Genomic DNA, 13,060 nt, shown 5'->3' on the forward strand with positions numbered 1-13,060 from the left:
GAACGAACTAGACACAATTTCTGAACTATCAGAATTTACGCAATTAGTTTTTGACTCCTTTTGATTTTTCTATAATTATTCAAGGAACAGGAACAGAAAAGATAAAACTAACAAATTGCTAGTAACTCATTTACACCTTGTAACTTGTTGTACAAGGTGTGTATTGTCATATATAAATACATGTTGTTTATATTGCATGTATTTTACCTCATTATAAAGGTTTACATCATATACAAAGAGGATTTCTACCATTACAAAATGTTTTTGATAAGCTATAATAGGTATAGTTTATGTTTCCATTAACACAACAAACACACTTCGAAAGGTTTTATTCCCACAGAAAAAGGTTTTATACACACGCACACTGCATGTAAACTTGTTAACGTAAATTGTGAGACATTCTTCTTAGTACTGCTAGAGTACGGTTTAAAATTCCTGGTAGTTATAATCAGAGTCTCTTGTAGGGATAACGTGATAGTTGTGTATAGATCTATATTGGGTTTGACAAACCACACCTGACCTGCATGCAATAGCTAGACCGGTAGGTCTGGGGTGACAAGTGTCATTATCTATTTCAACGCTTGAAAAACGTTGTGGTAGGTTCCGCTAGTCGTAGTATGGTTATAGTGACTCACATAGGGAGTTAACAACAGATAAAGTTTACGGGGATTTTCATAAATCAAAAAGGGTTTTAAGTCGATTTAAAATCACTTTTATATCAATAAGTATGGATATTACTTGTACACTCTCGGTCTTGGAATTTAAGACTACGCATCACTTTTGTAAGGAAAATATTGGATTTTCTTGGTAACACACAACTCATAACAAAGATCGGTTTCCAAACTCTTCATCTAAAAAACTTATGAACTCACCAACTTAATTGTTAACATTGTTTCAAAATTAGTTGTATTCTCAGGAAATCAATGAAACCAGGTAACCACAAGCTTTTGAGGATGGAACTCTACGACGTTGAACAACTATTTTTATATCATGTTGTAATCAATCATTGAAATATGTAACACTTGAAACGATGTAGTTCTTTTTCGATTATATTTATGATTGGTTGTATTGCTTTGATCACTATTATACTCGTTGTTATGATGCTATACGTGAAGTCCACCATCCTCGGACGTTTCCACCATCCTTGGTTTGGGGGTCTGACATGGAGTGTATAGAACCTCAAGACCCTAGAAATAACTCAACTTACCCAAGTCTTTAATAGCAAAATCCTGATTGAGGCGTTGGATGTAGGTTGCTATTGAGTGTTGGTCATTCCCAGTGAGAATTATGTTATCAACATAAACAAAGAGAAAAAGAATGGAGGTACCGTGTTTAAACATGAATAATGAAGGATCTGTACGACTACACGTAAAACCCACTTGAGTGAGAAATAAGCTCAATCGCTAAAACCATGTGTGTGGGGCTTGTTTTAAGCCATAAATAGCCTTCTTAAGACGACATACATGATATGGGAACTAGGAATCAATGAAACCCAGTGGTTGCTCCATGAAAACATTTTAACCTAGATGTCCATTGAGAAACGTATTATTAACATCAAGTTGATGTAAGGGCTAGTTTTGATAAACAACAAGTGATAGAATAATACACACCATTGAAGCTTTAACAACACGGCTAAAGGTGTAACAGAAGTCAAGACCTAGAATTTGATTGAAACCTTGAGCAACTAAGCAGGCTTTGTAACGATGGATATAACCATCCGACCTATATTTGGTGTGTAAGACCCACTTGGAGCCGACAATGTTGAAAGCATTAGATTGTGGAAGGAGATCCCAAGTATCATTGTGTTTGAGGGCCCATATTTCATAATGCATAGCTTGGAGCCAAATTGGTTGTTTTGAAGCAGATTTGAAACCTTTTGGATCTTTTTAGCAAAAAGAGTTGTATGCAAGTTTATGGATAAAAGGGTTGTAAAACCATGAAATGTATGAAGCTTTGAAATCCTAGCCTTGCCTCGAGTGAGAATCGGATGAGATGATTGAGGAATGACGGATGGAGTGAGCGGATCTAGGCGTTGAGGTGAAGTCGTTAAATGGGTTGGGCTGGGTCCATTTGAATCCAATTGAAGTATCGGTTGCTAAGAAATGGGTTGGGCCAGGTCCGTAGATAAGCGACATGGACTTGGACAATTGTTTGTTGCGACAACAGGCTGGGTAATCAGATCATTAGGAGGCTGTGAGAAAATTATAGGTATCGCACACGCTCCTTCAAAAGTTACAAGTAGTAAATAAGCATCTGCACTTACGGAAGTATTGCCAGTGAATGTAAATTTGTTTAATTGAATTTTGCGTGGTGGGTTGTATAAAATTTGGAGGTGGACATGTCAAGACATCGGTAACCTTTGTATTATGTACTACATCCAATGAAGACACATGAAATACTTGTAGAAGTAAGCTTGTGGTCTGATTAGTTGCGAAGATATGGGAATACCCGACAGCCAAAGACACGAAAGACATGGAAATTTGGTTGAGTGTTAAAAAGAAGCTCGAAATGTGATTTGTTATTTAACACCTGGTATGGCAGTCTATTAATGATATAGACGGCTAAAGTAAAGGCATCGACCCATAGATATGCAGTAGCAGTAGCATTAAATAACCTGGCAAGACTAGTTTCAGTGATGTGGCCGTGTTTTCGTTCAGCGGACCATTTTGTTCAGGTGTATATGAATAGGAGATTTTATGATGAGTACCATTGTCAGAAAACATTGCTTTAAATTGATGGTAGATGAATTTAGTGTCGCCATCACTTTGGGAAACCTTGACATTGCGAGAGAATTGGGTTTAATCAAAGGTCAAAATACTTTTTAGTACAATCTTGAAGTCTGATTTGTGCTTTAATGAGTAGAACCAAGTAAACCTGGAAAAATCATCCACAAAAATAGCATAATACAGATATCCATCTGTAGACGGGATGGGTGCAGGTCTCCATAAATCACATGAATCATATCCAACACATGCAGTGAACGTTTTTCATTAATATAAAATGGAAGCTTGTGACTTTTAGAAAGTTCACAACATGAGCAAATGGCAGGTTTGGGTAAAAGAGAAGTAACGAATAAGTGACCATGTTTACGTAATAATGAAATAACAGAGAACGAGACATGTCCTAATCTACTATGCCAAAGTCATATGATGCTCGTATCCTGTTTAGATTTAACTTAGAAACCAAAGCTTCTATTTCCTTCAGCTTTTCTCAAAGCAGCTTCTGATATTTCATGAGTTTGCTGAGCTTCTTGTGGATCAATGTTACCACTTTTCTCTGCATCATTTACTAAAACAATGATCTCATTACTACATATTCTAGCAAAACCACCCATCAGAGCCCTCGTTAGCCATTGGTCGTTAAGGCGTATTCTCAAAATACCTATATCTACTGATGTGGCAATATGTGCGTGATTTGGTAATCTGCCAATTTGTCCACTATTAGTAGATAAAAGGATTTCTTTCACTTCTAAATCCCAAACTATTCGATTAGGGGTCAGTACACAAAGATTTAAGGTCATTTCTTCAAATTGCTGTCCATTTCTAAGTTCATAGCCTCCCCGTAGCTCCATCGATGTTACCTACCAAATAAAAGGCCTATTCATGAAGACCATCTAATTCTCCAGAAAGGATTAATTGAAAGCCTCTAATTGTTTCTGCTAAACCAATATATTTTCCTGGAGAACATGTAATTACTTTTGCAACAAAAAAAGGTTGTGATAAGAAATGCTCGATTTTTCGCACTCTTATACGGTTAAATGATCCTTTCAGATAATTTGTCCGATCCAAGAATAGCTATAATATCTTTAAGTTCTTTGTAACGTTGTAAGGTTTGCTTAACCTCTAGTACAGTGTCATAATGTTCTTCACCAACGATCCGGGGTTGTAGCATAGATGACGTTAAATCTAAAGGATCTACTACTGGATTGATACCTTTGGCGACTAATCCCCTTGATAGTATAGTAGTAGCATCTAAATTTGCAAATGTCATAGCAGGACCAGGGTCGGTCAAATCACTTGCAGGTATATAAACAACTTGAATAGAAGTTATGGACCCTTCTTTGGTAGAAGCAATTCTTTCTTGTAAAGAAGCCATTTTGGTACTAAGGGTAGGTTGATAACCCACATCGGAAGGCATTCTACCCAACAAGGCAGATACTTCGGATCCTGCTTGGACAAAATGGAAGTTATTGTCAATAAATAAAAGTACATCTTGTTCATTAACATCTGCGATATATTCTACCATAGTTAGGGAAATCAAACCAACTCTCATACGAGTTCCCGGCGGTTCATTCATCTGACCATAAACTAGAGCTACTTTTGATTCTGGAATATTTTTTTTTATTAAATACTCCAGATTCTTTCATTTCCATGTAAAGATCATTTCCTTCACGAGTCCGTTCACCGACTCCGGCATATACAGATTCGCCTCCATGAGCTTTGGCAATATTGTTAATCAATTCCATAATGAGTACTATTTTACCCATGCCAGCTCCCCCGAATAGTCCGATTTTTCTTCCACAGCAATAAGGGGCTAAAAGATTTACTACTTTAATTCTGGTTTCAAAAATAGAAAATTTTTGTATCTAACGATATAACGGCAAGCGTAGATCTATGAATAGGAAATGTTGTACTAGTGTCTACAGGACCTAAATTATCAACAGGCTCGCCAAGCACGTTGAAAATTCATCTGAGAGTTGCTCCACCATCCAAAACACTTAGTGGAGCTCCCGTATCAATTATGTCCATCCTATCATTAGACCATCAGTAGCACTCATAGCTACGACCCTAACTTGATTGTTTCCTAATAATTGTTGTACCTCACAAGTCACATTAATTGGTTGACCAACAATATCTCGACCCTTAACTACCAGAGCATTATAAATATTAGGCATTTTGCCTGGCAGCAAGACTACATCTAGTATCGGACCAATTATTTGGGCAATACGGCCCAGTGTCCTTTTGTCAAGCGTGCCCTAGTGTCCTTTTGTCAAGCGTGGTAACCCTAGAACCAGAAGTAGGATTCATTCTCATACTCATAATATAACAATAAAGTAAATATCGAAATTTTTTTCTAACAGGATTGCTTTCAAAATAAATCTCTGATGTCAATTTGATCGGTTAATTCAAAAGAAATGAGAGTTAGCACACAATTTTGTTAGTACCATCCAACCGAATCCAATTTAATTGTTTACTTATTCAATTTCAATGAGTTAATTTTCATGTTCAACCAACCCATTTTCAAAATAAAAAGTAGATGAATAAGAATATTGAGAAAATCTTTCAATTGTCTATCATTATAGACAATCCCATCTATATTATCTATGGAATTCACTTTCAATTGTCTATCATTATAGACAATCCCATCTATATTATCTATGGAATTCGAACCTGAACTCTATTTACGATTCAATATTTCTATATAATTAGCTCTTCTTATTTCTATTCATTTAGGTATAGCCCGTTGTTCTTTTTTTTTTTACTTTCTCATAGAAAAATTCCATATATTTTCACATCAAGGATTTACATATACAACATCACTTACAATATCTATCATTGTCAAGAGGGAATTTCTTAGTATTTGGGTGATTTTTAGTTATTTCGATTCAAAAAACAAATAAATAAGAACTGGGTTGCGCCATATATATGAAAGAGTATACAATAATGATGTATTTTCTGAATCAGATACCATGGTCTAATAATCAAGCATTCTGATTAGTTGATAATTTTACTATTAGTTGGGAATTTTGTGAAAGGTTCCATAAAAAGTTTCATTAATGCCTAATTCATGTCGAGTAGACCTTGTTGTTGTGAGAATTCTTAATTCATGAGTTGTAGGGATGGATTTATGTCACTATAAACAGAGACTAAAGCAAGTGTTGGATTCAAAGCTGTTGTTAAAGATTATAAATTGACTTATTATACTCCTAAGTATGAAACCAAGGATACTGATATTTTGGCAGCATTTCGAGTAACTCCTCAACCTGGAGTTCCGCCTGAAGAAGTAAGGGCCATAATAGCTGCAGAATCTTCTAATGGTACATGGATAACTGTGTAGACTGATGGACTTAAGAGCCTTGATCGTTACAAAGGGCGATGCTATGGAATCGAGCCTGTTCCTAGAGAAGAAAATCAATATAGTGCTTATGTAGCTTACCCATTAAACCTTTTTGAAGAAGGTTATGTTACTAACATATTTACTTCCATTGTATGTAATGTATTTGGGTTAAAATCCGTGCATGCTCTACGTCTGGAAGATTTGCGAATCCCTAATACGTATGTTAAAACTTTCCAAGGTTCGCCTCACGACATCCAAGTTGAGAGAGATAAATTGAACAAGTATGGTCGTCCCCTATTGGGATGTACTATTAGACCTGAATTGGGGTAATTCGCTAAAAAATACGGTAGAGCTGTTTATGAATGTCTTGGTGGTGGCCTTGATTTTACTAAAGATGATGAGAACATAAATTCCTAACCATTTATGCATTGGAGAGACTGTTTCTTATTTTGTGTCGAAAATATTTTTAAATCACAAGCTGAAACAGGTGAAATCAAAGGGAATTACTTGAATGCTACTGCGGGTACATGCGAAAAAAATAATGAAATGGGATATGTTTTCCAAAGAATTAGGAGTTCCAATCATAATGCATGACTACGTAATAGGGGATTCACTGCAAATACTAGCTTGCCTCATTACTGCCGAGATAGTGGTCTACTTCTTCACATCCACCGTGCAACGCATGCAGTTATTGATAAACAGAAGAATCATTGTATACACTTTCGTGTAGTACCTAAAGCATTATGTATGTCTGGTGGAGATCATATTCATTATGGTACCGTAGTAGGTAAACTTGAAGGGGAAAGAGAAATCACTTTGGGCTTTGTTGATTTACTTCGTGATGATTTTATTGAAAAAGATAGAAGTCGCAGTATTTATTTCACCCAAGATTGGGTCTCTCTACCAGGTGTTCTGCCGGTAGCTTCGGGCGGTATTCACGTTTGGCTTATGCTTACTTTGACCGAGATCTTTGGAGATGATTCCGTATTGCAGTTCGGTGGAGGAACTTTAGGGCACCCTTGGGGAAATGCACAAGGTGTCGTAGCTAATCGAGTAGCTCTAGAAGCATGTGTGCAAGATCGTAATGGGGGACACGATCTTTCTACTGAGGGTAATGAAATTATCCGTGAGGCTACCAAATGGAGTCCTGAAGTAGCTGCTGCTTGTGAAGTATGGAAGGAGATTAAATTTGAGTTTTAGGCAATAGACACTTTGGATCAATAACGTTCGTTCTCTTAATTAAATTTCAATTAAACTCGGCCCAATCTTTTACTAAAAGGATTGAGATGCATCTAACATACATATATTTTAGATAGATACATACTTATATAGATATAGAAAATTTCAACTAAAAACTCGAAGACTAAACAACTCAAATCTTTCTATTTTTGTGTTGGTTGGATCCACAATTAATCCTATGGATCCTTAGGATTGGGATATTATTTTAGATCCTATATTTTCCTTGGATCGAGACATGTATCACAACTCTTTCCACCAATCCTGTATATTGTCCTTCTTGTTCCGTATTGTAATAGAAACTTAACTGATTATTTGTTATCAGATGAGATTTTACAAAAAAATTGTTCGTAAGAGAGAACAAATCATTTTTTCAATACTTAAACTCATTATTATATTAGTTAATAATCCTAGTGATTGTATTGAATGCTTATTCTGATAGGAAATAAGATATTCAAATATATTAAATGATTTTTCGTCGAATGATTATTCATTTATTGTATATTCATGCAAATATGGAGCAAGAAAACTCTATGAAAAGATGGTGGTTCAATTCGATGTTATTTAAGAAGGAGCTCGAACACAGATATAGGCTAAGTAAATGTAGGCTAGGTAAATCAATGGGCAGTCTTGGTCGTATTGAAAATACCAATGAAAGTAAAGATCCGAATAGAAATGATACGTATAAATACATTCAGGGTTGGGATGGTCATGACAATTACAGTAAAGTTGATCTTTTTTTGGCATCAAGGACATTCAGAATTTTTTCTCTGATGATACTTTTTTAGTGAAAGATAGTAATGGGGACACTTTTTCTATATATTTTGATATTAAAAATCATATTTTTGAGATTGCCAATGATCATCCTTTTTGTAGTGAACTAGAAAGTTCTTTTGATCGGAATTCTAGTGATCTGAATAACGGATCTAAGAGTAAGAATCCCGACCACGATCGTTACATGGATGATACTCAGTATACTTTGAATAATCACACTAATAGTTGCATTGACAGTTATCTTCAATCCCAAATCTATATTGAAAATTACATTGTAGGTAGTAATGACAATTCTAGTAACAATAATTCTAGGAAAAATAACTCCAGTAACAATTACATTTCTGGTTCCATTTGTAGTCAAAATGGAAATAGTAGTGAAAATGAGGATATCACAATGAGTGATGAAACTATACCGGAAAGTTTTACTCATATGGGTGTAACTCAACAATACCGGCATTTTTGGGTTCAATGAGAAAATTGTTATGGATTAAATTATGAGAAAATTTTTGAATCAAAGATGCATCTTTGTGAAAAATGTGGATATCATTTGAAAATGAGTAGTTCAGATAGAATCGAACTTTTGATCGATCGGGGTGCTTGGGAGCCTATGGATGAAGACATGGTCTCTCTAGATCCCGTTAAATTTCATTCGGAGGAGGAGCCCTATAAAAATCGTATCGATTCTTATCAAAGAAATGTAGGATTAATCGAGGTTGTTCAAACAGGAAGATGGAAGATAAACGGTATTACCGTAGCAATTAGGGTTATGATTTTCAGTTTATGGGAGGCAGTATGGGATCCATAGTCGGGGAGAAAATTACCCGGTGATTGAATACGCTACTAAAGATTTTCTACCTCTTATTATAGTGTGTGCTTCCAGAGGGGAACACATGCAAGAAGGATGTTTGAGCTTAATGCAAATGGCTAAAATATCTTTTGCTTTATATGATTATCAATCAAATAAAAAGTTATTTCATGTACCAGTTCTTACATCTCCTACTATCGGTGGGGTGACAACTAGTTTTGGTATGTTGGGGGATATCAATATTGCTAAACACAATGCCTACATTGCCTTTGTGGGTAAAAGAGTAATTGAACAAACATTGAATAAAACAATACCCGACGGTTCACAAGCGGCCGTGTATTTATTCCAGAAGGTCTTATTCGATCTAATCGTACCACGTAATCCTTTAAAAAGCGTTCAGAGTGAGTTATTTCAACTGCACACTTTCTTTCCTTTGAATCATAATTAGAACATTAAGTTCAATTATTTTGAGCAAACAAGTAATTACTTTATCGAAATCCAAGTTAAAATTAGACGAATGGGGTTTTCTTTGTTGGCATGAGATCTAATTATATAAAGAATCAAAAGTCACAGGAAATCCACCCCTTTTTCTATATTCCTGATTATTGATCAAGAAGCCTCTATTAACACAATAAAGATGAAATTCTTATTTTCGTGAAATTAGGCAATGTCGACACTCAAGAACATAAAGATTCTTTATCAACTCTGCCTTTTGCTAGAATCTCCTTGGTGTGTCTTTTCTTGATTGCAAATTTTTCATTAGAGAACAAAACATCAATAGGAGAATCAACTATTAATTTACTTATAGAAAGAAGAATTTTTTGTTAATTTTAGGACCACAAGGACATCTGCAGGGTTAATATCTTAGTAATGGATGTGTTTCCAATTCCTGAGATGTAGAGAATATTTCCATTTCCAAAGGCTACATTCTTGTTTCCTGTATAGAAAGTGAAGGTGGTGAGATTGTTAGCATTTCAGGCCATATGTGTAGATGCACCCGAATTGACATACCAATCAGAGAAGGCATCAGTGGTATGACATTTGGAAGCAAAGGCATGAGCTATGTTTGCATCAATGCATGGTCCACGTTGAGCAAATTTTGAAAAATCCGGAATTGGGAATCATAGTGTCCATCCTCGCGGCATAACTGGCAGTAGGGTGATATCCTACCACGACCCTTACCATATGTGCGACCACCACGAGAGCCTCATGAGTAGAAGCCACAATTTGAAGATACGGAAGAGCAAGAAGATTGTAAATTAAATGCAACCGATGAAGTACCACATCCGTGCACTGAATGTAGAAAAAGCTCATCTCCCTCAGCCGAAGCAAGAAGATCTAGAAAGGAAGTTCTTCATTTGACAGCCTGGTGAGTTGTGGAGAAGGTTTCGAAAAAAGATCCAAGATTGCATAGAAACCAATGATATTTTTCTGATTCATCCACCGGGTGACCAATGGCAGCTAGCTGGTCACAAATGGATTTATACTTAAGCCCATAATTTGATACATATAGAGTACCTTTCTGAAGTTGGTGTAATCCATCATGTAAATTCTGCATCCTTTCTATCAAATCTTGACTATAAGCAGACTCAAGTGTGATCCAGACATCATGTGTAGTAGTGAGCCCAAGGATTTCTGCCATGGATTCTTTAGTGAGGGATGCTTGAACAATCAACATTGCTCGTTGATCAGCCTCCAACCAGACATCGTAGAGAGGATTAGGGGATGATTTGCCTTCGATCATGACTTCTGGAGCAGGAGCTACAGTTTTACCGTCAACATGATCAAGCAGATGTTGATGGCAAAAGAGTGGAGTAATCTGGTTTTTCCACAGTAAGTAGTTTGTGGATGAAATTTTAATTGTCAACATATGGAAAATGGTGTTGAGGGTAAGAGCTCCATCAGTGGATGAAGAACCAATTACCATGATGATGAAAGATGAGAAGAATAGGGCCGGTTGATGAGAGAAGAGGAAGAGATCGGGATTTTTAGGCTATACCATCTAAACAATGATGTCTGAATCTCCAATGATCTGGAATATCGTATATTTCACTATATATATGAATTACAAAATTTCAATATAGCATAATTTAAATACAACAAATATCCTATCAAGTAGGACTAGATAATCTTGGTTTTGAGATTTTAATCTTATCGTTAATTCATACAATTGGAATTGATGTGTTCTTTCCATACCTCTCAAAAGCCCTGAAAATAAACAAGCAGTAGAGATATATTCAAACTTATAGAAATAAAAAAAATTTCATGCCATATTAAGAAATTTCTTACTTTTCCAGAAGTTTAAGCAGGTAGTAGTTGTCAACGGGATTTTTCGTATGCTTCATTAGAGAATCCAAAATGTGTACAATATGATTTGAAGGGCAAATCACCAAGAGGACCCAATGCGTACTAGTAATGTTTTGAAATTTTAGTATAAATAAACAAAAAAAACAAATAACTATTAATATAGATAGCAATGTATGATACATTTGAAGGTACAGTGCGTTAAGAAACGATTTTCCATGATGAAGACGCATCGCATCAACGAGATAATTGACGATATCAATCGGGGTTTCCAGGCTTTACCAAGAATCTTATACAGGTTTAGGAAAGCACACTAGCCCTGACATTTCCGAAACATTAAGTGTAGAAGGCTACAAACAATATTACAAAACATTTACAATCAAGTAATATCTTATAAGCAGCCTAAAAAGAAAATATCATGGAAACAAATAATAGTAAAATTTGAATGCACTTACATCTACCAAGTTTTTATGATGGACAAATCAACTATTGTTTTTTCAACAAACGATAATAATCTTCACATGTAACTGAAAAATCAAATGCCCCACGTTCTAGATGTCCAACATCAGCTACCACATGAACCACTAGGTTGGTCTCCAAAAGATCACGAAGTGATTCTATTGGCCTTGGTTTGTTGATCTTTTGGTTAGCCATATTTTTTTCCATAACAACCTTTGCGGTTGATGGTCGTGCACTTGTGGTCTGAATTTGTTGGTGTGATGGTGCCTTGCTTTGTTTTTACCATTAATAACTCATTTTAATTAGTGAGAACGTCGTATATGTCGTTCTTAAACATCAAAATATTTTACTTTTCATCCTAAATATAATATTTTGATGTTTAATAAGGGCATATAGGGAATTCTCCCATTTCAAAAAATGTATATATGGTAGATAAAAAATTAAAGTATAATGATGATGTACCTTACTAAGAACAATAGTGATCCGCGACCGCTGAATTACAGTGCCAACTGCATCTTTTAGGATACCAACTTCATTTGTCATCACAGGAACAGGAATACCTTTATATATTGCATCTATGCTGTCTATCATAACCTTTAAGTGATTTTCGCATAGAGGAAGTGAGCGAATTAACCCATCATTATAAGGAAAGACCATCCCTCTGGCACATTTTTGGCTCATATCACCATAAGGTAACACCAAATCATAATGAGTAGTAGTCTGCAATCACATAGCATGAAGTGTATTCATGAGTCAACATGTTATAAAATTTGATATAAATCATAATTTGACAACAAAGTTCAAAGTAAAATGATATCAAGAAATTAAAAAAACATAAACCTAGCACATTAAAACAGAAAAATATGCTAAATATAAATGTTTGGAACTCTTTTAGTATATTTTCTATCACACATGGACCATTATTGCACATTTCTATAACGTAGTGACCAATTCTGCATTTCTATGCATTTTTGGTTCATATCACGATAAGGTAACACCAAATCACAATAAGTAATAGTATGCAATCATATAGTATGTAGTGTATTTCATGTGTCAGTATGTTAGAAAATTCGATATAAAACATAATTTGACAGCAAAGTTCAAAGTAATATGATATCAATAAATTCAAAAAACATAAACCTGACATATTAAAACATAAAATATGCTAAATTCTGCATTTCTATACATTAGAGGTACATCATTTTAGTAATTTTTTCTGCATAGTTCATTCTTTTGTAAATTTAGGGATTTGTAATTGTTTCTTACATGGACCATTTATGTAAAAAACTTACAGTTACCGTTTTCTATAATTGCTGCAACATAAGGACCATTCTGTAATTTTTAAACAAGTTCTATTTATCTAGTTTTATTGTTTGCTCTTTACAGCACATACATAACACATACAGGGGAATATTTTTAGAATTT

At 35.1% G+C, this 13,060-nt stretch overlaps 3 pseudogenes; 2 read left to right on the forward strand and 1 right to left on the reverse strand.

The window, feature by feature from the left end:
• Positions 1–3,516: 3,516 nt before the first annotated feature.
• On the reverse strand, positions 3,517–5,033 carry LOC122194918 (ATP synthase subunit beta, chloroplastic-like; annotated as a pseudogene).
• Positions 5,034–5,826: 793 nt separating this feature from the next.
• Positions 5,827–7,281, forward strand: LOC122194919 (ribulose bisphosphate carboxylase large chain-like; annotated as a pseudogene).
• A 494-nt stretch (positions 7,282–7,775) lies between these two features.
• On the forward strand, positions 7,776–9,320 carry LOC122195078 (acetyl-coenzyme A carboxylase carboxyl transferase subunit beta, chloroplastic-like; annotated as a pseudogene).
• Positions 9,321–13,060: the final 3,740 nt, after the last annotated feature.

The sequence above is a fragment of the Lactuca sativa genome, chromosome 7 (genome assembly GCF_002870075.4).
Source record: "Lactuca sativa cultivar Salinas chromosome 7, Lsat_Salinas_v11, whole genome shotgun sequence".
Classification (NCBI taxonomy): Eukaryota; Viridiplantae; Streptophyta; class Magnoliopsida; order Asterales; family Asteraceae; genus Lactuca; species Lactuca sativa.